Source organism: Emydura macquarii, unplaced genomic scaffold, assembly GCF_026122565.2.
Source record: "Emydura macquarii macquarii isolate MOO-44397 ecotype Brisbane River unplaced genomic scaffold, CSIRO-AGI_Emac_v2 contig_1363, whole genome shotgun sequence".
In the NCBI taxonomy this organism is placed as follows: domain Eukaryota; kingdom Metazoa; phylum Chordata; order Testudines; family Chelidae; genus Emydura; species Emydura macquarii.
In genome coordinates, this window is record NW_027131500.1 from 278,844 (window position 1) to 304,588 (window position 25,745).

At 39.2% G+C, this 25,745-nt stretch overlaps 1 long non-coding RNA gene across 2 annotated transcripts; it reads right to left on the minus strand.

Moving 5' to 3' along the window:
• Positions 1 to 985: 985 nt before the first annotated feature.
• Positions 986 to 17,518, minus strand: LOC137155563 (uncharacterized). 2 transcript variants are annotated; one of them, XR_010920529.1, is made up of 4 exons: positions 17,483 to 17,518; positions 16,974 to 17,123; positions 3,658 to 3,849; positions 986 to 1,504 (listed from the first exon to the last, which is right to left on the minus strand). It is a non-coding gene; the product is annotated as an uncharacterized lncRNA (long non-coding RNA). The 2 variants fall into 2 exon arrangements; XR_010920530.1 differs by lacking the exon at positions 16,974 to 17,123.
• Between the last annotated feature and the right edge of the window lie 8,227 nt (positions 17,519 to 25,745).

A 25,745-nucleotide genomic window follows, 5' to 3' on the forward strand; every position in this document is an offset into this window, starting at 1 on the left:
TGTTTGGTAACTTCTGTGAAATCCTTTGGTGATCTCATTCCAGTTTCTAAGACATTGTTGTATACACCAAAATAATAGGTCAATTTATCATCTCCTTATTCATTTTGCTTATAATCTTCTCTCTTTTTCCAATATTGCAGCAGTATTATTGTTATTTGTATTAGCATAATGCGCTTGAGCTCTAGTCATGGCCAGGCCCCTTTGTGCTAGACAATGTTCAAATTCAGAACAAAAAGACAGTTCCTGCCCCAAGTACCTTACAGTCCAAGTATAAGACAAGAGGCAACAGATGGATTGGGAAGTACAAGGAAACAATGAGGCGGTACTGGACAGCAAGGTAGGCAGGGGTCTCAGTGCACCAGCAGGGAAAAAATGTCAGAATCAAAAGACTGCAAACAAGGCTCTATGGATTTGATCCTGCATCACTGAAGTTTGTAGGAGTAGGATCATATTCTGTTTCTAGAAGAGGAGGCAAAGGATATTATGGGCCAAAATCTGACCACACTTTACAATCTGCCCTGGGAAAGGGGTTTCATGTAGTTGTGATGCCCCAGGAACAGCTGAAGAAGCAAATTATTACTCTCTCTATATCTGCTTATGTCACCTTGATATGCCAGCACAGCTATGCTGGCTGGTTTAGGATCTGGGAAGAGGAGGCAGAGTCTTAGCAGTCTCACCTACAGGAAGGAAGTAGTAGTTGTATGGAGCCTGATCCCCCTTCTATACTTCAGCTTGTGGTACTGGTAGACCCATGCAATGGAATAAGAGTGTCTTATGGTTCCTTACTCCCTTGTGCAATGACATATAGCTAACAGGATAGCTCCATGGGATTAAGGCTGCAGTCTGCCTTGATATATCTTCTGCAATTTACTATTTCTTTGCCTCCTTGCTTCCCAGATAGTCTAATACAGCTAGCATTATGGTGACATCTTAGGATGAAAGAAAAGGATGTTTTATAAACAAATACTATATTTTATTAATCCATTATTTTTGTAAGGAATCTTTTATAACAGTGCCAAGTAGTTTCCATTTTTTCAAAGCCATATTTATTGATATTCTTAAACCACTGATTTTGTCCATCTTTTCTATCAGGTATGTATTTGAATAGCTATATGTTTCAAAACCCATCCTACAGCATTTAAATCCTTGTATACACTTTCTTTATCTCATTGATGAAGTCATGATGAAATTCTAAGAAGGCATAAAAAGGCAACTATGCACATTGCTAAGTGTCCTTGCTATAAAGTATGAACAATTTTTAAAAAATGAAAACAGATTACCCCCTGACAATAAGCAGAAATAAACTCTCTACAAAACACCAAACACTAAACCCATGTCTTATAGTCAAGAAGGCTTTCTTTCACCTTAGGTTGTTCTTTTTCCCTCCAGTGGGATGCTGTAGTACACCAGGGAATTACTAGAAGTCATCAAAGGTAAATTGCTTTCCATTTTATAGTCTTCTGCCTCAACTGACAGTTCTTGAAGAAAACCTTCAGGAGAGCTACTGCAGAGATGCAAGAGGAGAAATTCAACCAGAAGGGTAAAACTACGGGGGCAATTTTAACCAACATCAACCCTGTTCTTGAAGATTTTATAAAAAGACTATAAATTTGGCCTACATTTTTTATTCATCTTTTTCAAGAATACAGTTATTTCTCATAACATTTGAATTTAGTAAGTCAAATAAATTTTATGTAAAAATGTTGTATTTCCCTGTTTCTGGGTCTTTTTTGGCATGCCTCCAATTTGAAAGGTATTTAACTGTTTAAAATGCAATTCTGCAAGTAATTCTGAAATAATGGCTTCATTGCAGAAGATTACATTATATTAAATATCAGTGATTTTTTCTAGTAAAGAAAGACAATTTTTGACATTTGGATATTCTTATGCCAAAATCAAAAGGCTTTTATAAAGTGAAACATCTCTCTGTTTGAAAGCACTAATGCCATTTTTTCTGTGATATTACTAATATGTTAGTTATAACTATTTGGTCCAATCCTAGAGGGCACATTACAATTAACTGCAGGGATTCATTACCTAATGTTGCTTAACAAAAATCTTACATTATCATCCACCATCCTCAGTTTCTCATTCTTATTTCTAAAGTCTTCAGAACTAAAATTAAAAAAATCAAGATTTGACACTTTTCAATTCAGAATTTTAGCATTAAGAATCTAGACTTCTGCTAAATGATAGGTCTGCTCTAAGAAAAAAACAATAGCGTCTCTGCACCATATAGTAGTGTGTCTTCTGAAATGATTGTTTACTGTACATAAAGTTATGCAAAGTTTTAACACAATGGTTTTAAGGCGATTGAGGTGTCTGGGTAATTAATCTGAAGGTATGTTAATTGTTAGTCTTTGGAATGGTCAGCTACTGAGCATGGGCTTGAAGCAGGAATTACAAAGTGGATTTCTATGGCCTATGCTGTGCAATAGGTCAGAGTAGATGATCACAGTAGTCCCTTCTGGCCTTAAAAAAACAAACCTATGAAGAGTAACAATTTTTATACACCATCAATTTTTAGTAAATAGATTTTCATTTGGTATAGTAAACAGGATGCAGGAGTCAAATTAATCTCTGCTATATTTTTGTTCACTTTGTTGGTGCTTACGCAGGATCATGATGTGTAAAATACTATGGGCAGCCAGGATCTTCTGGCAGTGACATGGGCTATCTGGAGATCAAACTTAAATGGGTTGAACAAGAAGGGGGAAAAAAAGTATGTCCTGGGCACTAATCTTTTGTGCAGGGTGCGGGGGAGCGAGGGAAGTTATGTAACAGGGTAGCAGGGTTTTTGGATTAACCCATGTTAACATGTACTGGAACCCTACAAGGTTGGTTGAGTCTTCATGATTCATCGTAGCAAGTGTTACTCTTAATTACACTCTGAATACAAGGGAGGTGAAAGTATCTCTTTAGTGGGAAGGGATCAAGGTAGAGAGTGCTCTGCAAGTAAACTCTAGGAATAGCCAAGGTTAGAGAGAAAACTTGGGCTGATTACTTTTTATTCTGGATAGAATCATCAATACACACACATTGCAGGAACTGGTAAAGTTTGACTCTATATAGGGCTCATCTTCACTGCCACAGAAGTTAGTGCTCTCGAGGTACTCCAGTTGAGCTAGCCTTGTTGTGGTGAGAACAGAGGGAAAGTGACCACACTCCATGCGCTATCTACACAGAGGAACAGGACTAGCAGCTGATAAATGGCTGTAATTCAAACAGCTGCGTCCCCACTGCATCGTTAGTTCACATGTCAGCCTCCCCTGACAGGCTAGCTAGCTCAAGTTTAAAGCACCATGTCAGGTGCTGGCTTGTGCCCAACCCACAAAGGATGCACTGCTACACCCCATGTGTCTTTCTAGGCACACAGTTGTATTACCCAAACATAGACACACAAACACAGTTCCTCAGCCCATCCTGGGCGACAGCTCCCAGGGGATTTTCTCTTTGGCTTTCTTAGTTCTTCCTGTTTCAGGGCCTACCACTGGAGTCTTCCTTGCTCTCTGAACTGGGCACTGTCAGTTCTGTCATTAACTCATACCCTTGTACATGGTATATATATACACATACAATTGTGTAGTGTTCAGAGATTACAAGAATGTCAAAATTAATTATATGAGTTATGGATAAATTAACAGTCCATGGTCTTACCTCTTAAATTTCCTTGTTTTTGAGGGTGTAACACAGCATTTATATTGATGTAGTTTTAGTTTAAATATCCAGCTTCTTCTCTTCTAAATTTCACAGACCTTCGGTCTACTTTCAGTTGCTGGATTTAGTGTGCAGGTGCTGGGTGGCGTGGGCAGCCTTTGATGATCTGGTGGTGCCTTCTGGTCTTAAATTCTATGAATCGAAAAGTGGCAGCTAAGCCATTAATGATCATTAGCACCATTATCATTACCACTCATTTACGATCCTGGGAGACTGATTCATAATGAAATATATATAGCAAGTTTCCATCTCTTTGTTATGATAATATAGGATTTGTTATGCAATTCAGGGAGGGAGAAATTAGAACCTGAATATTTTTTCTTTTTTTTTCTTCCTTAAAAAGAGGCAAGTTGTTGATTAAACCCCCAGAGGTGAGAAGGAACTTCAAACATCACAAGCATAATAAGATATGGTCTGTTGCGATGATGTTTGGAAAGTATAAAAAGACATATGCATTAAAAATACAGCTTTGTGAAGTACTTGGTCTACCGAAAAAAAAAAAAAAGACACAGGTTACAAAGATAAAAAATGTGCCTGGCTGTGAGCGTTGATTGATGTTTAGCTACTGAATTAGATCCAAGGCCTAGAATAGTTAAGTTTTAGTTAGTGGTTAGACTCAATCTCATCTGCAGCATTGATGCTAATAGTTTCTTTAAAGCTTGTCTAGTCAGATCATTTTGGCTATTCATCATCTCAAAGATTGTATTTTGAGTCTTATGTTAAAATTTTATATTTGCTTTCTGTGAATATTCTAACAATTTAGTTTAATGCAGGTACGTTTGCCAAAGCAATGAGCTTTATGCAAATATTTCAGAGAATCTGCGGAAAAAAATTCACATTTATAACTATGAGGGAGAAAGTTATGTTTCTTTTCATAGCTTGGGTGAGTGTAAACAACTCAGAACAGCTCAAATTTCAAAGAGCAAATAGAATTACCTGTTTACAAGCAAGCAACAGGCCAAGAATTATTCACAGAAATGTGGAATGATGAAAAAATTTCAAAGGTTCTGCAAGCTGTTCATGGAAAATTTACAAACACAAAAAGCAGGATTTATCTGTCCAATTGATTTGTAAGAAAGGACTCTGGAGCCAGGACAGTCTTTTTTTTCTTTCTGTGTGTTTGTACAATACCTAGCACAATGGGGTCTTGGTTTATGAGTGAGGCTCCTACGGGCTACTTTAATACAAAGAGTAAACAAAATAATAAATATCTGTCCAAAGGCAGAACTGAGAGGACTCTATCAACATTCCACTGAAGCTGTGGATCCTCTGATTTTTTTATTTGGGCATGTCTACAATGGAGCTGCTCGTGTAGACATACCTGTGCTAGTTTTAATCTAGTTAGCTCACAGACAATAGTGTGAGGATGTGGCAGCACAGGCTATGGCATGGACTGGACAAGCCCTCCTGGATATTCGCTTGTGCGTACTCACTTGAGCAGTCCCCACTGCAGCCTGCACTACCATGTCCTCACAACTATTTTCAGTATTTTCAGGATGACTATGAGCCACAAATGTGATGCTGCCTTGAAAAAGGCTAATGCAGTCCTAGGATGCGTTAGGCGAGGTATTTCCGGTGTGACAGGGAAGTGTTAGTACCATCATACAAGGCACTGGTGAGACCTCATCTGGAATACTATGTGCAATTTGGTCTCCCATGTTTAAAAAAGATTAATTTAAACTGAAACAGGTGCAGAGAAGGGCTACTAGGATGATCTGAGGAATAGAAAACCTACCTTATGAAAGGAGCTTGGCTTGTTTATCCAATATAAAAACAAAGCATGAGTTTGCATTTTTATGTTTATTTTCTACTTAAAATATATGTTTGCCTTCCCTTACTGTTCCATATTTGAATCTGTGTTTTTTCTGAAATTAAAATTTTGTTTATCTTTATCCCAAGCAGATATCTGGTATGCATACCGTGTGAAATGTGCACGCTAAAGTGAGCTGATAACTGGGGCTCTGGTTTCACACCTTCAGGGTGACAAACCGGAGGGGAAATGGTCCAGATGCTTGATCATTAAGAACTCAAGAAGGACATATTTGGGAACACTTGAGACTGCAAGGGCCATTGGGATGCAAAGAGTAACTGGGCTGTGAGAGCCAGGGTCAGACCTTATACTTGTGGGCTGACTACTGGAGTCAGGGTCTGAATCATAGCTACACAGCACAAAGGGCCCGAAGGCTACAAGGCAGTCTGTGACAGAATCCTTTACTGATCTGGGTGGTCCCCAAAATGTCACACAAGACCATCTGGGAGAATGGATTTCTGTGGTCAGTACTAACTGACCACAGTCCAAGGATACTCTCATCTGAATAAGAGTCCCTCCAGGTTAATGACCTTTGATTGCTCTGCCTTGTTTGCTTTCTAGGCACAGGAATTCCAGTCCCAGATGGAGGTAAAGAGACAACAGTGACGGTATTGCACACTTTTGCAATCAAAATGATTTTTAAAAATGGAGACTGAATTTTGATATGGATATATAGAAACACATACTAACCCATCCCCACTGCCCAAAATGGAACATAACATTCCCAGTGCTAAAGCACCAGATGTACAGAGTAAAATCATGGCCCCACTGAAGACACTGACCAAACTCTCCTTGACTTCACTGCGGCCAGGATTTCACCCATTGGATCAGTTGTATTGATTTACATTGGTGTCAATCCAGTCTAACTCCAAATCTATAGCATGTGCCCTGATGCAACTGAGAACAGAATCTAATCCATAGAGAGAAATTACCACCTCCCTATTCTACGAAGTGATGCCCTTGCACAAGCACCCCAAAAAGGTATTTGTTTTTTTGCTACCATAATTGCAATGTATGTCCGTCTAATTTTTGGTCCACTATTGTTCCTAGGTGTCTTCCAGCACTTGTTCTGTCAAGGATCTTCCCCTCCATTGAACATCTGTATGTTCAATTTTCTTCCCCCAATGTATCATCTTGTATTGACCACACCCCCGAAAAATGAATCTTAGAAATATATGCAGGAAGAAACAAACTAATTTATTTAAGTCTCTTTGTGCTGTTTCTCTTTTTTATTGGTATTTGCAACTCCTCAATTTAATAGAATATTTACCCCCCTCTCCCTGATAATTCATATAGATGTTAAATACAGGCTATAACATTCACTCCTGAAACACCTCACTAGATGTCTCTCTTAATTTTGATAAACTGTCATTTATCAGCCACCTTTCATCCCGTTGACTACCTATATCCAAGCCAGTTTGAATTTTGCAAGTAAGACTTCATGAGAACTTTTTTTATCATTTTATCAAAATACTTTACTAAAATTTTACATCTAGTCCAGTATATTGTCCAATCCACTAATTCTGTAGTTCTAATAAAAGTAGAAATAGATATTTTCAGGAAACATTTGTTCTTTAAGGGCCTGACCCAAGCCCACTGAAGTTAATTGAAAAATTCCATTAACTTAAATAGACAGAGAATAATTCCTATAATCTCATGCTGCCCCTTCCACTTCCCCCCACATTTTTGTTTAGGTACCTTCCTACCACCCCTGATGCTTGTATAATAAATGTAGGTACTTTTCCACTAATGGTCTGGCAATATTAATTGCAGGGATAACTACATCTAAATAATTAAGTTGCTAACATCCTGTTTTAAGGGGAGACGAAAAATGCATTGTTCCCAAGTCACCATGGTTAAGGGTTTTGAGCATTGTAGGAGATTTCCAAGCATGGTGGCATTTAGCATCCTTGTTTAAAGTTATAATGTGTGGGTGTTATGTGTGTGGGTGTTATGTGCTTCTCTGAGAACTCAATAAGAGTTTTATTGTAATTCTGGGTGAACATAGTTTGCAGCTGTAATGTTTTATTGACAAATGGTATTTTCATTACAGTCCATTGCTAAGAGATACCTCCAGGATAATAATGCAATGGGAAAAGAGAACGTAATTTTATAATTGTAGAATGTGTTGGCAACTGTGGATGTAAGCTAGTTATTTTTCTATTGCAATATAATTTTCTCCTATTATGATTCCACAGTAAGACTATAATCAAAAGTAAATTTACATGAAAATAATATTTCTGATGCACAAAGTAAAACTACAGCAATCAAAATACTCTATAAACACGGCAAACTACACATTACCTGCTTATACGACCTGTATTATAGCTGAAGAAATCCACATCCACCAAAACTTTGCTAGAATGCTCTTGATATTTTGTACAAAAAACTGAATAGTTGTGACTTGGAAAAATCATTAGAGACCAGAGTTACATAACCAGAAATGTTTAAGATACAGCTACTTTCAAAGAGTAGGCATCATGCCGGCAGTTATACTAACAAGTGGAGTCATCTCAAACCCTATGGAGTATTCATTTAAAAGATTTTAATAGTATTTAAAAGGACATTTCATTTAAAATGACTATTCTTGGTTTGATCTGGTAACTGAATGACATGACCTTGTCTTTTTATTCAGTCTGAATTCCAGGATTTGTTTGCTAACTCATGACCTAATATCATAATATACATCAAAGAGAAGGAGAGGAAGTTTAAAAGAAGTTAAAACCTCATGACAATATGCCTCTGAAGAACTTCTCTAGTTTGTACAAGCATTCCATTTTAGTATTTCATTGGGAGGGGGAAAAAACATTTGGAGACACAAGGGGTGCACCCCACAAAGCAAATTAAAGTGCCAAAGTTAGACACCTATGTCCCCATGTGGAACTATTGCTATCCACAAAACTCCCACTTAGCTGCTGCCTAATCCTGTAGGCACCTAAGCTCACAGAGCATCTAACTTTTCACTGTAAAATTTCCCTAGGCACTTAAATTTTAGACCCTGGGGTATTCACACTGCTCTCTCCCTGTAGGCATCTGGATGCCTATCTCCCACATAAGCCCCTGAGTGATTCACAAACCAGGGGAATATAGTAGTCCAGTGGCTAGGACACACACCTGCAGGGTGGGAAACCCCAGGTTCAGTCCCTCTGTTCCAATCACTCCCATTTATCCACATTGGAACAACTTCAACAGGGGAGATTGAGGGAGCCCTATCAGACTATCCCCTAGCTCAGAAGCTAGGACACTTTTAGGGTTGCCACCTCTCTAATGGCTGGTAACCAGACCCCCAAGGTCCTGCCGCTGCCCCATCTATTCCCCTCTTCTTCTTTAGGCATGGAGAAGTTAGGCACTGTGACACTCAGTGATGCAAAATCTAAGTTCATTCACGAATCACACCCAAGGAGTGATGCTAGACTTTCTTAATAAAGCAAATGACCCTCACAACTGATTCTTAATTGATCTGTCTTGGAGGCGTTGACAATGGAAGACACTGAACTACTCTATTTCCTACTAATGTACAGAAAATCAGCCAAAAAAAGTTAATTCAGAAATGTTCCCATGGCAAAGGAAGACTGTTAACAAGGAAGCCCCTCAATTTCAGTAGGCAAAGGAAACACCATACCATAACTCACATCAGGCTGACATACACATTGACTCAGCTCATTGTTGTCATCATCTGTATCTAAAAGGTGTCATGTAAGGTGTCATATGCAAATTACAACATTCTGCTCAATATTATTGTGTGGTGTATGTACAAGGGGTGTATAAAGAATTATAGATGAGTGCTGGAAAATGTGTTAGGCAAGCAGTCCCTAAGCACAGCCTGTCCCAGACACAGGGATATTGTTTTGCCTGTTTGACTGTGTTTCCAATGTAAATTAAACAAAGTCAGGCCAGAAACAATGAAAATACACTGACATAGAAGGTAAACAAAGCCATCAAACAAGCAAGTGGGGGATATGTCACTTAATGATCATTTAATGATGGAGGCTGTAGCCCCAGGAAGCCATCCTGGCTCCTGAAACAGAGACAATAGAGTTTGGAAAATATAAGTAGAAAAAAAAAAAAACAATACCTCCAAATCCATCTGGACAATAGATCTAAATCCTATGTAAGGAAGGGTTGTTTCATTACAACTGCCTCCCATTTGTAATGTTAGCAGCTCCAGGTATTTTTCAAAGAGCAATGGAAAATTTATTCTAAGGTATGCCACATGTCTGTGTATACCTTTATGCTATCACGATTATAGGGGAATCTGACTCAGAACACTTGCAAACCTTGGAGTGGGTAATACAAAAATTGCACCATAAGAGGGAAATGTGTATTTCTCAGGCTGCTGAAGCCATTTACCTGGGACACAAAACTGATGCAACTGGCTTACATCCAGCAGAGGAAAAAGTAGGAGCCTTTACTGAGGCAGTACCACCACCAAAGTGGTGCTAAAATTGTTACATGAAGTACATCCTGGCATTGTGTGCATGAAGAGGCTCACCCACAGTTGTGTGATGGCTCGGAATGGATCAGGCAATTAAGACTGTTGTGAGACAGAATGTGGTTTGCCAATCCAACCACCATGCTCCACCAAAAGCTCCTTTGTGCCCATTGGAGTAGTCTCAATGACCATGGGTGAAGCCTCATATAGCCTATGCTGATCCATTTGTGGGGAAAGTGTTTTTAATAATAGTTGATGCTCATCCAAAAATGGATTGAGGCATATGTAATGCCCTCCTCTGCAGCTGATCCTACAAATGATACACTTCAATTTATATTTTTCATTTTTGGACTGGCCAGAGACAGTGGTGAGTGACAATGGTACCACGTTCACAGGTGCTGTATTTCAGAAATGGATGAAAAAGAAAGCATTAAACACATCGCAGTTGCACCATACCATCCTGCTTGAAATGGCCTAGTGGACAGGCTGTGCAAGTCACAAAAGAGGGAATGAAGATCATACATGGTAATAGAATAGAAACTAAGCTTCTTTTCCAGCATCACATGACACATAGACTATACGATCAGAGGGACCATTATGATCATCTAGTCTGACCATGAGCCGCAATAGGAAAGTCACCTGCAGAGCAGTTAATGGGAACAAACTAAGAACTCATCTGGACACTCTAGCTCCAATGAAGCTGCTAAGGTGAGGAAAAAGCAGTCAGCACAAAGGTTTATTATGATGTACAAGCAACACCAAGAACATTCGATGTAGATAATGCAGTATGTGCTCTTAATTTTCACAATGGCCCTTGCTGGTTGTCAGGTTTCATTCTAGCACAGGTGGAATTACTTTCTTGCATGATTGAGTTACCAGCTAGTGGGCTCATTTGTAGACATCATCATCAGGTTAATCTGCAGTACCTTGAAGAGTTATCTGTAGAGAATTCTCATTTGGATGCAGAGGTACCAGGTGTTACGGAGTCAGGCTATTCAATTGCTACATCCAGAAATAGTGAGATTGCTGAAAACCCCATACCAACCACAATAGTCGACTTCAAAGTTAAGCCTGCAAATACTATTGTACTATCAGAAAACACTTCTGAACCTAATACTTATCATGGACCACAGGTGTTTCCACTGTGCAGTTCCAGAAGATCTCCTAAACCTAGAGACAGACTGGACTTGTAATAATAAAGAAAAAATGCTAGAGAAGGCAAAATAATCCCTTGTAAGAAGGTTTGAAGATTAGCGTACCGTATTCCAACCTTTTAGTTAGGATGTTTTGTTGTTATTGTGTTAATGCTTAAGTTTATTGCTAATGATTTAAAGGGGCAGGAATGTAAGGAAATTGTAGATATTTGTTATGCTTATTGCCACATGGTGGTCAATGTGAGAATAGCCATATACTGTTAGAAGCCATAAAACTGTACTAAGCATGCTCCAGGGGGTTGAGGGAGTGTGTGTGAAGAAGTTTTCCAAAATGGAGACTGATTAGCTGTCTATGTGAACCTATATGAGAAGAAAAAGATCTCCTTTTTCAGTTCTCATCGGTTTTGGGTCTCCATATACTACTATAAAAATTCAAATTTTGTCAGTTTCAGAATATCATTACCCACGAAGGGAATCATAGCTAGTGATGTAACACAAAAAGTTGGCAGTATTTCATTTATTCATTCATTACCCAACACTTTAGCTAAAATTTAAAAACTGTGTTTTATAAATATATTCTATACACTACTGCCTGCCTTCATAAAGTCTCTTGCACATTTTGGAAGAAGTGTTTTTAATTGTATGCTTCACATGAATCTTCTCTAGTACTGTACACATGTGTTGGCCTGAGGGCCCATATAATGCATCACTGGTTACTGGAGCACATTCTAGGGGAAAATATGACTAAGAATAGCCTTCCTGTCATCCCTACATTTTTTTCCCTTTAGCAAGTAAATTCATTTGGAAGTTTTCTTCCACAACAGGTTCTGCAATATGACTATGACTAATAATTGGGAATGATTGATGCTTACATTTGCATGCTTGAGAATGTTACTGCTTCTTTGTTATGAATAGTGTATGGAATAATACATTTTAGTCTAATATTTTTCCCCTAGAGATAGTAGCATGATACTGTGTATTTATAAAAGGAATGCAACTCTTTTCAGAGCTCTTTATTTCTTTGAAATGTGTCTTTTATGAGATTTGTTCTCTCTCCACTTCCTCTGAATGTTTCTCTTCTTTAGGAGGTTCAGATATTTCTTGGGCTTATATTATGAACTTGATGTGCTTTTTAATACAATAGGAATTTATGAGTTAAGAAATAAGATTCTCCCCACTTGGTTTGTCACCTAATTAAATTGGAAAGAATGCACTTCGTCCATTTGAAGTATTTGTTGGGAGGATGAGGAAAACTCATCTGGAAACCTCAAGCTGACCAAGGTGAAAGTAATTTGGCTGGTATATGGGAAGAACTCAGTGGGTGAAATCCTGCCCTCTGTCAAGTCAATGGGAGTTTTACCATTGACTTAATGGAATCAGGGGTTTCACCCCATGCCTTTACTCAGAGGCTAAAAACAATGGTGAGTTACACACTAGATAGGCCATGTCTACATTTACCTGTGAGATTCAGCAGCAGTCAATGGGAGTTATGCAAAGTACAAAAAAAAACTTGCGTAACTCCCGTCGACTGCTGAGCTTCTCTTCTGCACTCCGTCTGCACTGTGCTGCGCCGACGGGAACAGCATTCCCGTCAACGCAGTGCTACACTACTTGTGTAACTGGTCTTAGTATGTTGATTTCTGGATCGACTGAGTGGGTCTGAACTGACCGCTCAGTTGATCCAGAGAAATCGATCTGACGACGGCAAATTTGCCGCCGTCAGTGTAGCAGTAGCCTAGAGTAGACAAAAAAAGGTTGGTGGGGTTCATTTAAAATTATCTCATCTGCTGTTCTCCAGGGTGCCTGGCCTTACCATTCCCCTGCCCTCCCCTCAGTAACGTTCCTTTTATAGTACCTTGTTGACTGGCACTCAGATAATTTCCTTCTTCCCCTTCCTCCAGTATGCCCAACACCTAATCCTCCCTAATGAACTCCCATTCATTCTAACTGAGGGTAGGTACTGAATCTTCTTGAAAAGGTTAGGAAAATCATTTAACATTTTTATTAGAGTTAGATGAAATATTCATGGGAAATTCCCCCCAACCCACCCCTCAGTGAAATTTATCCCCACTTAATAGATGGAGAAACAAGGACACAAAAAGGATAAGTGCTTAATTAAAGTTAGACAACAAATTAGTGACAGAACCTGGACCCAAGTACTACAGTGACTGGTTGTAAAGGCATGTGCTAGCCCTGCATGCCCCCTGTGTGGCACTGCAGGTGTGCCCTGCCTTAGTTTGCCTCAGCTGGGGGCAGCGATAGCTGTTAAAGCGAACTTATGACAAGGAGAAGCCAACACAAACTAACCAAAAAGCATGTCCTCTTTTAATAAGGTCTCAGGAAAGGTGTAATTACAATAAACAGTTCATCAGTACCCTAGTTCCGAGTTCCTAAAATTAATGTTCACAAAAATTCTGAGTCAGGTTAGTCTAGTCTCCTGGATCCTGAGAGAGAAACTCTCAACCACTGCAGCCTGCGTGGCTCTTACTCTCCTCTCCCCTGCTCAGCTTTCTGTTCCTCTTTAAATAGCTCAGCGCCAGAGTGGGGCAGAAGGAATTCTTGGTTATCCCCCAGTTGCGGGTTGTAGGTTCCAGCCTGGCCCTTGTAGGAGTAGTACAAGTCTATAGTTATAAACAGGAGTAGAACCCATGGGGATAATTATTACCTACCTACACATGGCTGCAGACATCTTAACTTCAATGAATGTATCCATTTCCCAATTTGTAAGACACTGTCTCGGAGTCCATTCATTGCACCCAGACATGAGCTGAAGGGCTCCTGTTGAATACCACAAGCACAGATTGCCACTCAAGGGACTTGTCTGGCAAGCACTGTAGTGTGGTGGATTACACATACAGCAGGGCATTCAGAAGACTTTGGGTCACTGACAGACCAAGATCTGACTTGTTCTATGACCTAAGGCAAGTCACTGACTACCTGAACCTCAGTATCTCCATCTCTCCAATGGAGAAAGTGATATTCTGTTTCACAGGAGTATGGTGAGGTCTAACAGAATAATGTTTATAAACTGGGGCATATATGAAAAACATTACTAAAGCTAGTCAGCAGTAGAGGTGGGTATATCTACACTGCAATAAAACACCCATAGCTGGCCCAGATCAGCTAACTTGGACTCATGGGGCTCAGGCTGCATGACTATAAAATTGCAAAGACTTGTGTGCTTACAGTTAAGGACATGCAAATGGTCACATTGACAAACATGAGACTATTCATGCACTTATAATTAAGAGCTTGCGTAAGTCTTTCCAGAAATGTGGCCTAAACCTTTACCGTTAAAAGGCTTTCCAAGTTTTTGTATGCAGAAAAATAGCTCTGATAACTCTTCTCACACCTCTAATTTTCATTACTAACTTTGGCATTATTAGCAGAAATATTTATATATATGGATTATTGTATATAAAGCCATCAAAAGCAAGTGTTTAATTACTCAACTGTAATTTACATGATAAAGAAAGGATGATGTTGACAGAAAAAACACTGAAAGAGCAATTCAGTATTTCCCCAAGTAGGCTTTGAACAAAAGTGTAAACATATGTAAAATTCAGATATAATTCTGCTATTTGTGAGCTAGTCATGGTTTCACAGATAAAGGGCCTCAGGGATGAGAGGCTGAAGGCTGAACCTTCAAAATAAAAAAAAGCTTTGTCTTTATTTGGGGGAGAGGGAAAGGTTTATTGTGGATGCTACTTGGCTCAGATTCCCCAGTCTCATCTCTACTCCCAATGAATGATGCCACCAGCAGAGCAAGCACAGATACCCCATTGTAACTGGGATAATAAATTTCTGCCATTTTAAAGAAATTAAATTGAGCTAAAATAAGAGAATGGTAATATACTGTAGCCAAGAGCATCTGATCACTAAAACAATCAATCAGCCTGATTGGAGCAATGTAGCAGAAAGTGTTGATCTGTTAAATCACGTGTAGATAGGAAACTGTTTACAAATATCCTGGCCATAGCTCCAATCCTGCAAAGACATATTTAACTTTGCACACAAGTCGCAACCTTGACTTCAATGTCACCATCACATAAATTGCAGACATGCTTAAATGGTTGTAGGATTAAGGCCCATGTTTCCCTTTCAGTTTTTTTAAACCTCTCTTTAGAGATATTCATCAGTTAAAGAAGTTTAGATTTCTTGTTTAAAATATGCCACTATTAATTCACATCCCTGCCAGCTACTACAAACTCCGCTAATCACAGTGATCCTTAGCTGAAGGTTTTTCTTCCCTCCTCCCCCACATACAAGGTCCTTTGTGAAGAGATGTGAGTATCTTTCTAATTAGGTCTAACATCCACCATCACATCTATACATTTGTTTCTGCATGATTTGAACCATTACCTTATTTGCCCTCAACTTCATTTTTGTCCTTTCCTGCCATGCATGTCTCTTTTCTATATTATAAGCAAATAGAAGTCATGTTAATGCAGAACCCAAAACATAGTTGAAGGGTTGGAAGAAAAAAACATGATGGTATTAATCAAGGAAAAATAGGAAATACCATAATTAAGGTTGTCTGTGCAAACTTAATTCAACTCCCTTGTGCTTATGCATTATGATACAGTCTTTAATTACAGGATCATATTTTTCCCCCCACATGACCCTGCCTCTGTCAGTGCATAGGACAAACTTGCTCTGGATATAAATCAATGTTGTGTAGGGAAGGACACTGTTGTCTGCATTATTATTTGTATTACCATAATACCTGAGAGCCCTAGTTGTAAGCCAGGACCCCATTGTGCTAGAAGCTGCACAAACAGAACACTAGTCTCAGTGTCCCTCCACAAACTGGCTCCCAATCCTCCCATTTCCCTACCGGGACTCCAAGTCTTCCCCTCCCCAGCTCTCAGTCTCCTTACCCAGCTAGTCCCAGCTTCCCCTCTACCATCACCCTCAGCTCTTAGCCCCAGTGTCCTTAACCAGTCATCCCAGTCTTCTCTCCCACTCACCAGTCTGAGGCCCCTTGCCCAAGCCTCCCATCTCCCCAACCCTCACTTTCAACTTCAGTTTCTCTCCCTCACCCATCGCCTCCAGTACCAGTCTCATCATGCTCGTTGTCCCAATCTACTCCTTTTCCTCTCCTCCCATACAGATTTTGTTCCCTCTTCATTTGAGTCAGTTCCTGGTCCCACCCCAGGACAGAGCAGCAATTACAGGGAAAATCCAGCTTTATCCTTATAGCCCTAAGCATCAGTCACTCTGGGTCATGGCTCATGTGCAGTTTGGTCAGGACTCAAGAGCTGTGAAGGTTTGCAGGATGCTCAGTAAGGACAGACTCTTGGAAGAGTTAAGCTCAGAACTCTAAGAAGTCTGTGCTGAGCATGTATGAACTGAAGTTTTTTCCAAAGGCTTATAACTTGGCAAAATTGGGTAGATTTTCCCAGGAACAGCAAAAGGTACATTCTTGAGACAGAGGCCAACTTCTTGCTAAATTCTCAAAGCTCCAAGCATGGGAGCAATAGACCTTCTCAAAGAAAAGGTTTGCAGATTTATTTAATTTTAAAAATATTATTTTTCCCTATCCTTGTTATTGGAAGTGGCTGAACCATTATGAAACTTAAAAACAAAAACAAAAACAGCTCAGTCTGGGACAGACACCCAGCATGGAAATGTTCACCCCAAAGAGTTAAAATTTTGGCAAACTTATAAGCAAATGAAAACAGGGTCTAATAGGAAGTGTTGGAGAACCTTAATCATAGGCAATACTACCAGCCCTGCACATAATACCTAGAACTCTTATTTTTATGGTCAACAGAGTACATTATATTATGATCCATTTCAGAATCCAGATTCAGCTTTAAGGCTGCAATTGGAGGCTTAAATGTTTGGGTGCACTCACCTCTTGAGCTCCTCCTAGCAGCGGCATGTGGTGCTGCAGTCCTTTTCTCACCCCAAGGCCCACTGCTGGTTGCCAGTCAACCTTGGTGGGTCTTCAATGGCTTGGCCCTCCAGCTGAGTCACAGAGTCCAAATGAACTACTTCCAAGGTACTAAAGAGTTTAATAAATGAACAGTCCCATTGCTCTCTGTAGGGTCTTCACCCCCTGCTCTGGGGCCTTTAAATTCAGTCCTTTGTTGGGCTCTCAGATGCCACATTCTTGGAGTTTATGCCACTTTACCTGTGGCTGGTAGGGGAAACCAGGCCCATCTACTACTGCAGGTTCTAACCCTGGGATGTTATAGACCGCAGCTATGCAGTGCTTGATTTCAGTTCATTGCTACTTCTTCCCTGGGCCTCTGCCTACCCGGCCCTTTTTAGCTTCACCTTTATTTCAGGGTTCAGATTCATAGGTCCTCTCTCCCTCCCACAAACCCAGCCAGAAACAAATTCTGGTTATCCCTCACGTACCTTTGAGCGGAGAGGGACTCCCTTCCTTATCCTTCTAGTCACAGCTAGGAACTGTCCTGCTAAGCCCCTGTAGCACCTTTTATCTGAGTCTGTAGGACTCTGATTGGCTTCTTCTGTGAGGCCTCTCTAGGCAGGACTGGAGGACCCACCTTTGCTGCTCCTTTCCTGTCATTTTGCTGCTTCCTGGGGTGGGGTGTAGAAGGACTACAGGCCTTCTGTAGGGAACTGCGCTGACTAGTTACACCCCATCACTGTTATTTTAGGTTTCGATCTTACCTTGGGATACAATAACACAGATCTCCTACACCTAGTAGGAATCACACTGAAGTCAGTAGTACCCTACACAAACACTGGCTTCAAGCCAGCTAATCCCAAAACAGGGGCTTTAAACTATATAAAAAGATGGCCTATTATCCTACACCTCTCCCACTATGGCAGTTGGGATCAGCAGAGTTAAACCAGTTTTCATTAAATGCAGTGAGGAGGCCTCAGGTGATGCAATTCTTTCCCCCTTCCCAGGAACAGAGATGTATCATTAATTGTTAGGATTTTTCAGTCTTCCATAGTAGGCTTTAAAATTAGGAACATTATATTTAAAACATGAAATTCCAATAAACTTATATTTTTTAAATTTGGATTATACCAATTTCCTCTGATTCTCTGTTTGTGATATAAGATTTACTGACAACTAACACTAGTGAAGTTGATAATTTTCCAAGGAATCTAATGAATACTTGGTAGAACAGGTGTCTTGAGGAGTCCACTTTAACACAACCCTGTTATAAATGCACAAGGCTGTTTCCCCTACTCAGAGGAAGAAGCTGTGCAGCTTTTTGCTCTTCCAACAACCAGTGGAGCTGTGGGAAAACTTCCTTTTCTGTCTCACTCATGTTCAGAGCCCTGGAAGAACAAATTCATATGTCATGCATCGAAAACGTGACTGATAATGCATAGCAACTAACTCCAGTTACAAATGTGATTAAATTCCAATCTTTATTTTTGTAATCAGTTATTCACACCAAAATGTTTTAATCCTAAAAATGTAAGTTTCAATTTTATCCCAAAATTGCCTTTGCATTATTTAGTCTGTTTTTTCTTTATTTTTAATTATATTTATTACAGTAACATCTAGAGGTCCTCTATTGTACTAGTTGCTCCACATACATATAGTAAGAGACATTCCTTGTCCTGAAGAGCTTACAATTCAAGTCCCTGACCCTCCCAGAATTTATGCATGTGCTTAACTTTAAAAAACAATGGGACTACTCAAGGATAAGGGACTATGGTCCCAGTTCAGTAAAGCATTTAAACATGTTCTTAAGTCTCACTTATTTAAAATCTTCCACTAAAATGAGGATTGAATTCAATGGTACTTAATATTGCTAAAAGGACTTTGCTGAATAAGGGCCCCAAGATACTAACGAGGCAGCATAAGGTAGATTGCACTATAAGAAACATTTTAGACATATTGTAAGTCACGTGTGTGAATTAAGCTCACACTTGTACAATGTAGATATTTTTGTTAATGTTTGAAAAAAACATTTATACTTTACCCCAGGAGTATTCCCTTTGAAATGAATACTTGTGAAATATCTTTAGCCTAACTAGTTCCCTGGCTAATCTTTTATCACATATCCAGACATTGTTTTGACCTTATTTTCTGTTATGCTGTCCTTGAAATTATTTTTTTCTTTTTGCAATATAAAAATCTAGTGCGTAGTAAGTGCTCAAATCCGTCACTAATGTATTCCAATGTTGTACTAATATATTCCCTATGGATTAATTAAAAAGAAATCTAGAATTTGCCATTTTACAGGATTTCTCCACAACCTTGGCTTTTATAAAGAAAAGAGTTTTCTAAAAACGTTGATCTATTAACTTCACAACCCTTTCATATACATAAAAATGTCAAGTTATTTTTTTCCCTTATGTATCTTGAACTAGTACTATGCAAATCAAGATAACCCAGGTAAATCATGTCTTTTGATTAATAAAATTTATCTATGAAGAGATACTTATATTATTAATTTGTAAGACAACAAAAACAAGTTGAATTTTAGACAAACTATTCATAATTTTATTTTTAAGTTGATAACAGGTAAAGATGTAAGTAAAACAAGTAATTTCTGCAATCAGCCATAATAGAACCATTTTTAGACCTGTGGAACAACTGAGGGAAAAGTAGTTATCCAGGAATGTGCCTTCTCAGTTTCTTCAGTGGAGCCTGAGGTTGGTGGAACCTGTCCTAATACCATCATCCAGGATACTGGAGATGAAGGGCAGAGCTTCTCTTTCATGAAGATATCCGTCTGGAGTGTGCAGTGAAAAATCAGTCCATAATCTTAGAGACATGTGCCTTGAAGCACATAAATCATTCCACTGATGTAAATTTTAAAAATGAATTTAATGATTGCTGAATTATTGATATGTCTGTGTTGCGAACTCTTGCAGTTTTATCTGAAGTCTCAGAATACTCAATCTTAAAACCCCTGCTTCTGGAGGCTTGTGAATCCAGAAGAATCTCAGCTTTCATTTTTAAAAAGTTTCTATTCCTCTATGACTGGAGAAAAGCTTGAAGTACACTCTAGCAGCCCAAAAACCACAAGATAAAAAAACATTTATTTTATTTTATGTTTTTTAAAAAGCCTCATGATTATTAAAATAGTCTCATGATTTTTGGAGGTTTGGAGTTTGATCCTTCAGAGTCAGATCCCTGATTGTCCCATAATTACTAGAGTGATCAGGAAAGTAAATGTAGTCAGAATAACTCCTCTTATTATGACCTTTGTTAGATGATTTTGACTATGCTGTGTAGTCTCATTTTTGTTCAGGAGGGTGGAGAAATGTGACATCCTCCATTTTGCAAATAATACAAACTTACAAATAATTTAATATAACTGGATTTATAATATACTATGCATAACTGCACGGCCAGCAAGCAATAAATTTGCAAAACAAGGTTTTTGCTCCCACTCTGCAAATTTCAGTAAAATCTCACCTGCCATGAAAAGTTTTAGGATGCTGGTCATTGCAAAACTAGTTGCTGAATCACCAAGGATAAGAGTGTAAACTACACCACATTCAGTGTCCAGTCTGGACATTAAAATTCATAGATTCCAAGGCAAGAAAGGACCATTGTCCCTGTGTATAACACAGGTCATAGAACTTCCCCCAAAATACTTCCTAGAGCATATTTTTTTAGAAAAATACCCAAACTTGATTTTAAAATAATCAGTAATGGAGAATCCAAACCCTTAATAAATTGATCCAGTGGTTAATTACGGTCACTGTTAAAAATATACATGTTATTTCCAGTCTGAATTTGCCTAGCTTCAACTTCCAGCCATTGGTTCATGTTATACCTTTCTCTGCTAAATTGAAGAGCCCATTATCAAATATTTGTTCCCCATATAGATACATATAGACAGTGATCAACTCACCCCTTTACTTTCTCTTTGTTAAGCCACATAGATGGAGCTCCTTGAGTCTACGACTATCAGCCAGATTCATTCTTGTGGATCTTCTTTGAACCCTCCGCTATTTATCAACATCTTTCTGAAATTGTAGACACCAGAACTGGACACAGCATTACAGCAGTGATCACACCAGTGCCAAATACAGAGGTAAAATAACCTCCCTACTTCTACTTGAGATTCCTCTGTTTATTCATATGATTGCATTAGTCCTTTTGACTACAGCGTCTCACTGAGAGCTCACATTCAACTGATTGTCTACCACAATCCCCAAATCATTTTCAGGGTCATTGTTTCCGAGGATAAAGTCCCCTATCCTGTAAGTATGTTCTACAGTCTTTGTCCCTAGATGTATGCATTTACATTTAGCCATATTATAAACACACTGTTTACTTGCACCCATCTTTCCAAGCAATCCAGATTGCTCTGTATCAGTAACCTGTCCTCTTCATTACGTACCACTCCCCCCAATTTTTGTATCATTTGAAAACTTTATCAGTGACGATTTTAAGTTTTCTTCCAGGTCATTGATAAAAATGTTAAATAGTGTTGGCCAAGAAACAATCTCTGCGGGACTCAGTTAGCCAGCTTTTAATCCATTAAATATGTGCCATGTTCATTTTATATTCTAGTTTTTTTAATCAAAATGTCATTTGGTGCCAAGTCAAAGTATATTACATCAACTGTACTACTAACAAGTACTCCTACTTGTAATCTATCAGAAATATCAAGTTTTACAGGATATTTGTTTCCATAAACTGATGTTGATTGGCATTATATTACCCTCCTTTAATTCTTTATTAATCAAGTTCCATGTCAGCTGCTCCATTATCTTAACCCTTTTAAACACATTTGTTTTGTTCCCATCTTGTGGAATTTGCTCAGTATCCTATGATTTATTGAAAATCAACATTAAGAGTATAGGATCTCCTCAGCCAACTCTTTTAAAACTTTTGGATAAGGTGATCTGGCCTGCTGATTTAAAAATGTCTAACTTTAGTAGCAGCTCTTTAACATCCTTCTTGAGCCCCTAGTAGAATGGAAAGAGTATTATAATCAGCTGATATGACTACATCATCTCTTTTTTCACATAGGGAGCTGGGGATGCTGCAGCTGGGATTAGGCAGGGAAATGTGGGGGAGCCCAGAGCAGAATCAGGTAGTGGGGCCACCCAGACAGCTGAGGCCCCTGTGGGGAGCAGGAACCAGGCACAGGTAGATGGGAGGAAGGTACAGGACAGGCTCTGCAGGGAGTCACCCCCTGCTCCCTAGAAATAAAATAGAAGATGAGGGTTGGAAGGGGCCTCAGAAGATCATCTAGTCCACCCCCCTGCTCAAAGCAGGATCCCCTACACTCTGGACTGTCTGCACTCAGACTCTAACTGAGTGTTTCTAGTTCCCAGGGCCACTACCTACAATGCCTTGTTTAGCTTCCTGGTTATGCAAGTATCCTCCCTAGGGTCCATCTGCATTCTTTCTCCTTGCAGTCCTTTTCTGTAGTCTGCCTCCCTTTCTGAGCTTGGGGCTTCCCTAACTCTTAGTGGAGAGCGGTTCTCCACATTTCACCCCCTGCAACCTGCAAGTGTCTAAACTTTGGAGAGCCTTCCTCCAGGTCTCCTTCACTCACCCTAACTAAGCCTGAGGCAGCTTCTTATATAATTCTGGCAGCCACATGCCCCTCCTCTTGGTCCCAGAACCACTCTGGGACTACATTTCCTAACAACCCATATTGGAGACTACATCTCCCAGCATGCTCTCCCTTAAAAGGCTGAGTCCCAGTAATATGCAGGATAGTGGTATCTGTTCTTAAAGGGCATTGAATGCTCTGCTACAGTTATCAATTGACTTGATATTAAAAAGATTTACCATTCAAAGTTATCAATACAAATGTACATTTGGTAAAAAATAGCTTTGCAAAAAACAGACTGGAGTGGAGAGAAATGTGCATCATTACTTAAACACAAATCATGAAAAGTTCCAGAGGGGTAGCCATGTTAGGCTGTATACAGCAAAAACAATGAGAGTCCTGTAGCACTTTAAAAACTAACAAATTTCTGTAGGCATAAGCTTTCATTACAGCCCACGAAAGCTTATGCCTGCAGAAATTTGTTAGTCTTTAAAGTGCTACAGGACTCTCATTGTTTTTACAAATCATGAAGCACCATAACTGTTCATAGATTCTGACAAGAAACTTACTGGGTAAAGCCTTATGTAACTCTTATAAAGATCTGCTTCTCTGCCTAAAGTATAGATCTCTGATTTCCAGGTATAAACTTGGTTGGATAAAGGGTACACTTCAGGGTATAGTTAATTTTTTTTCATTAAGGTCTGTGTTAAAATATAGACAGAAAACATTTCTTTCCTTCTATTTCTTCAATAAGCTATTTTAAAGTACAGTAAATCTTATTTTTAATTCAAATAAATATTGATTTTCCTTATCTAAGGACTTGCTTAGATAAGAAAAAAATTAATCTTTTTCCCTTAATGAGTTTTGTTAGTCATGCTAGCAAACAATACTTAACCAAGAAATTGATTCTCTGTAGTGGAATTGGGTCACTGTCAAACATATTTTTAGCATTTTTAATTTTCTATCCCTGAATGGAATTCAAATATGGAGCTTTTCAAAGTACACACAGTGTGTGTATATATAATATGTAGGCAATACAGTCAAAAGATTACCTGTTTACTATATCAAGGTAGCACTAGAAATCTAAAGATCTCTAGAAGCAAGCTGCTTGCTCCTTGAGATTGTCCACAGTACAGCTGAACTTCTAGCAGTCTTCTTCTTTCATATAGTATTTGAAAAGCAACACACTGGGATTAGAATTCAATCTTGAGATTTGAAAGACATTCTAAGCCTTCTGCATAAGGAGGTGAATACCCTTTATACCATCTCTATCAGTGTGAATGGGGCAGTTGTCCACCATGTGTCGCATGGTTTGTACCTTACCAGTCACAATTTGATGATTCATTGATTTTTCCATTTATGGAGGAGATATCCACACCTTCCATGTATTGTCCAAACATGATTGAGTTTAGTCCACTACCTATGGAGAAGGCAGAATCCCAGGACTTCTTTTGTAGCAGTCACAAAAATTGAGCTAACCTCAGACATAGTGTACTACAAAAGTTAACGAGGCTTGTAGCCAATTAGTTCATTTTGTCATTCATTTATCATTGTTTTATACAGTGTTTTGGTCAACGCATGTGTTATTTCATATGTAATCAAGTATGCTAAATAGATTTATATTGTAGCATTATGGAAGTATAAGATCAACAAGTATTTAAGTTAATCATGGCTGTAATGCAAGGCCTATGGGCTTAAGCCTGTAAGATTTTAGCGTAGCCATACTAGATGGTAGGCTTTAGGAATGCTTGACATGAGTGGGTGACCTAGGAATAACCTGTGCCAATAAGGTTACAAGAGTACTGGAAATAATGCACCAATAGGTGATGTTATGGAAAAATAGACACAAAACACCTGATTATAACATCATAGAAAGTTCTGTTCTGACGGGAGGTTGCCATGTACACATGTTGTGTATAAATGCTAATGAGAAAAAGGGCAACTAAGAACAACCTATGACAAATGGGGCACCCCAACATTTGTAGGGTGTGGAAATATACGTAAGGAAAGGAGGGTTGAAACCTTCATGCATATGCATTAGGTGTGATCATAACAGTAGGATAAAAGAGGTTCCCTAGTTTGGCAAAAATGGGAAGACCCATCAAGGGAAGACCCCCACCAGGGAGCACCCCTCCATCGATGACAACTGTCGAGAGATCCCCCTGACTCTATGGGGTCTTTGGGTATGTGAGTATGGGTGTAGCATTGTCCAGTGCATGGACTTCCTCAGATTTTAGGTGTGTGTATATAAGTGTAAGCAAGGTCTGATGGCCTTCCCCTGCTCAGCCAGCTGAAAGGGAGGGCACTTTATCTGCATGGGTTCTGTATTTGCAAGAGTACAACTAAATGCTCAGCATGACAACATGCACCACTGACAGAAAGAGCATAGTGTGGCTGTGAACCACTGCTTTAAATTACTGTGGTGGGCCTACGTCGATTTAAGCCAACTTAATGTTGTAGTGTGGACATGCTTATTGTAATGAACCAAAAATCCAGTGCCTTTATTGACTCCAGGATTTTAGTTACTAGCAAAGTTGTGAATTGAAGCTCCCAGGCTCATTTGGGACAAGGACTGAGAGGTCAGGTATGGCGTGATCATTTTATGAAAAGTGTTCACTCACAGATGATATGGTGCTTTTGTTTTCTTATTTTTCTGTAAGAGTTCATTCAGGAACATAGAGATTGCCTTGTCTCACCCACATAGTTGTTATTGGGGCATTTAGTGCAGTGGATGAGATACACCACATGTGTGGGACCCATAGATCTTGAAAGATGTGTTATGCGGGGTATTGATCATCATTGTAAGGTCCACAGTGTATGGAAGAACTTTCACACACTCCCTCTTCTGGCCTTCAAACAGCCCCCTAACCTTGCCAAGCTCATCATGAGAAGCAAGCTCCACCCAGACAAGGACACACTAGTTTAAAGCAGCACCAGACCTTGCCACAAAAGATGCAAAATCCACAGATATATCTCCACTGTTACAATGACCAATACCCTCAAAACACACCTTTCAAGAGTCATGAGTCCTACATGTGCCTATCACAACATGTGCTGTACCTCATCCAGTGCACTAAATGCCCCAATGACAACCATATGCGTGAAACAAGACAATCACTAGACTACCAGTAGAACTCGCACAGGAAAAATAAGACAACAAAAGC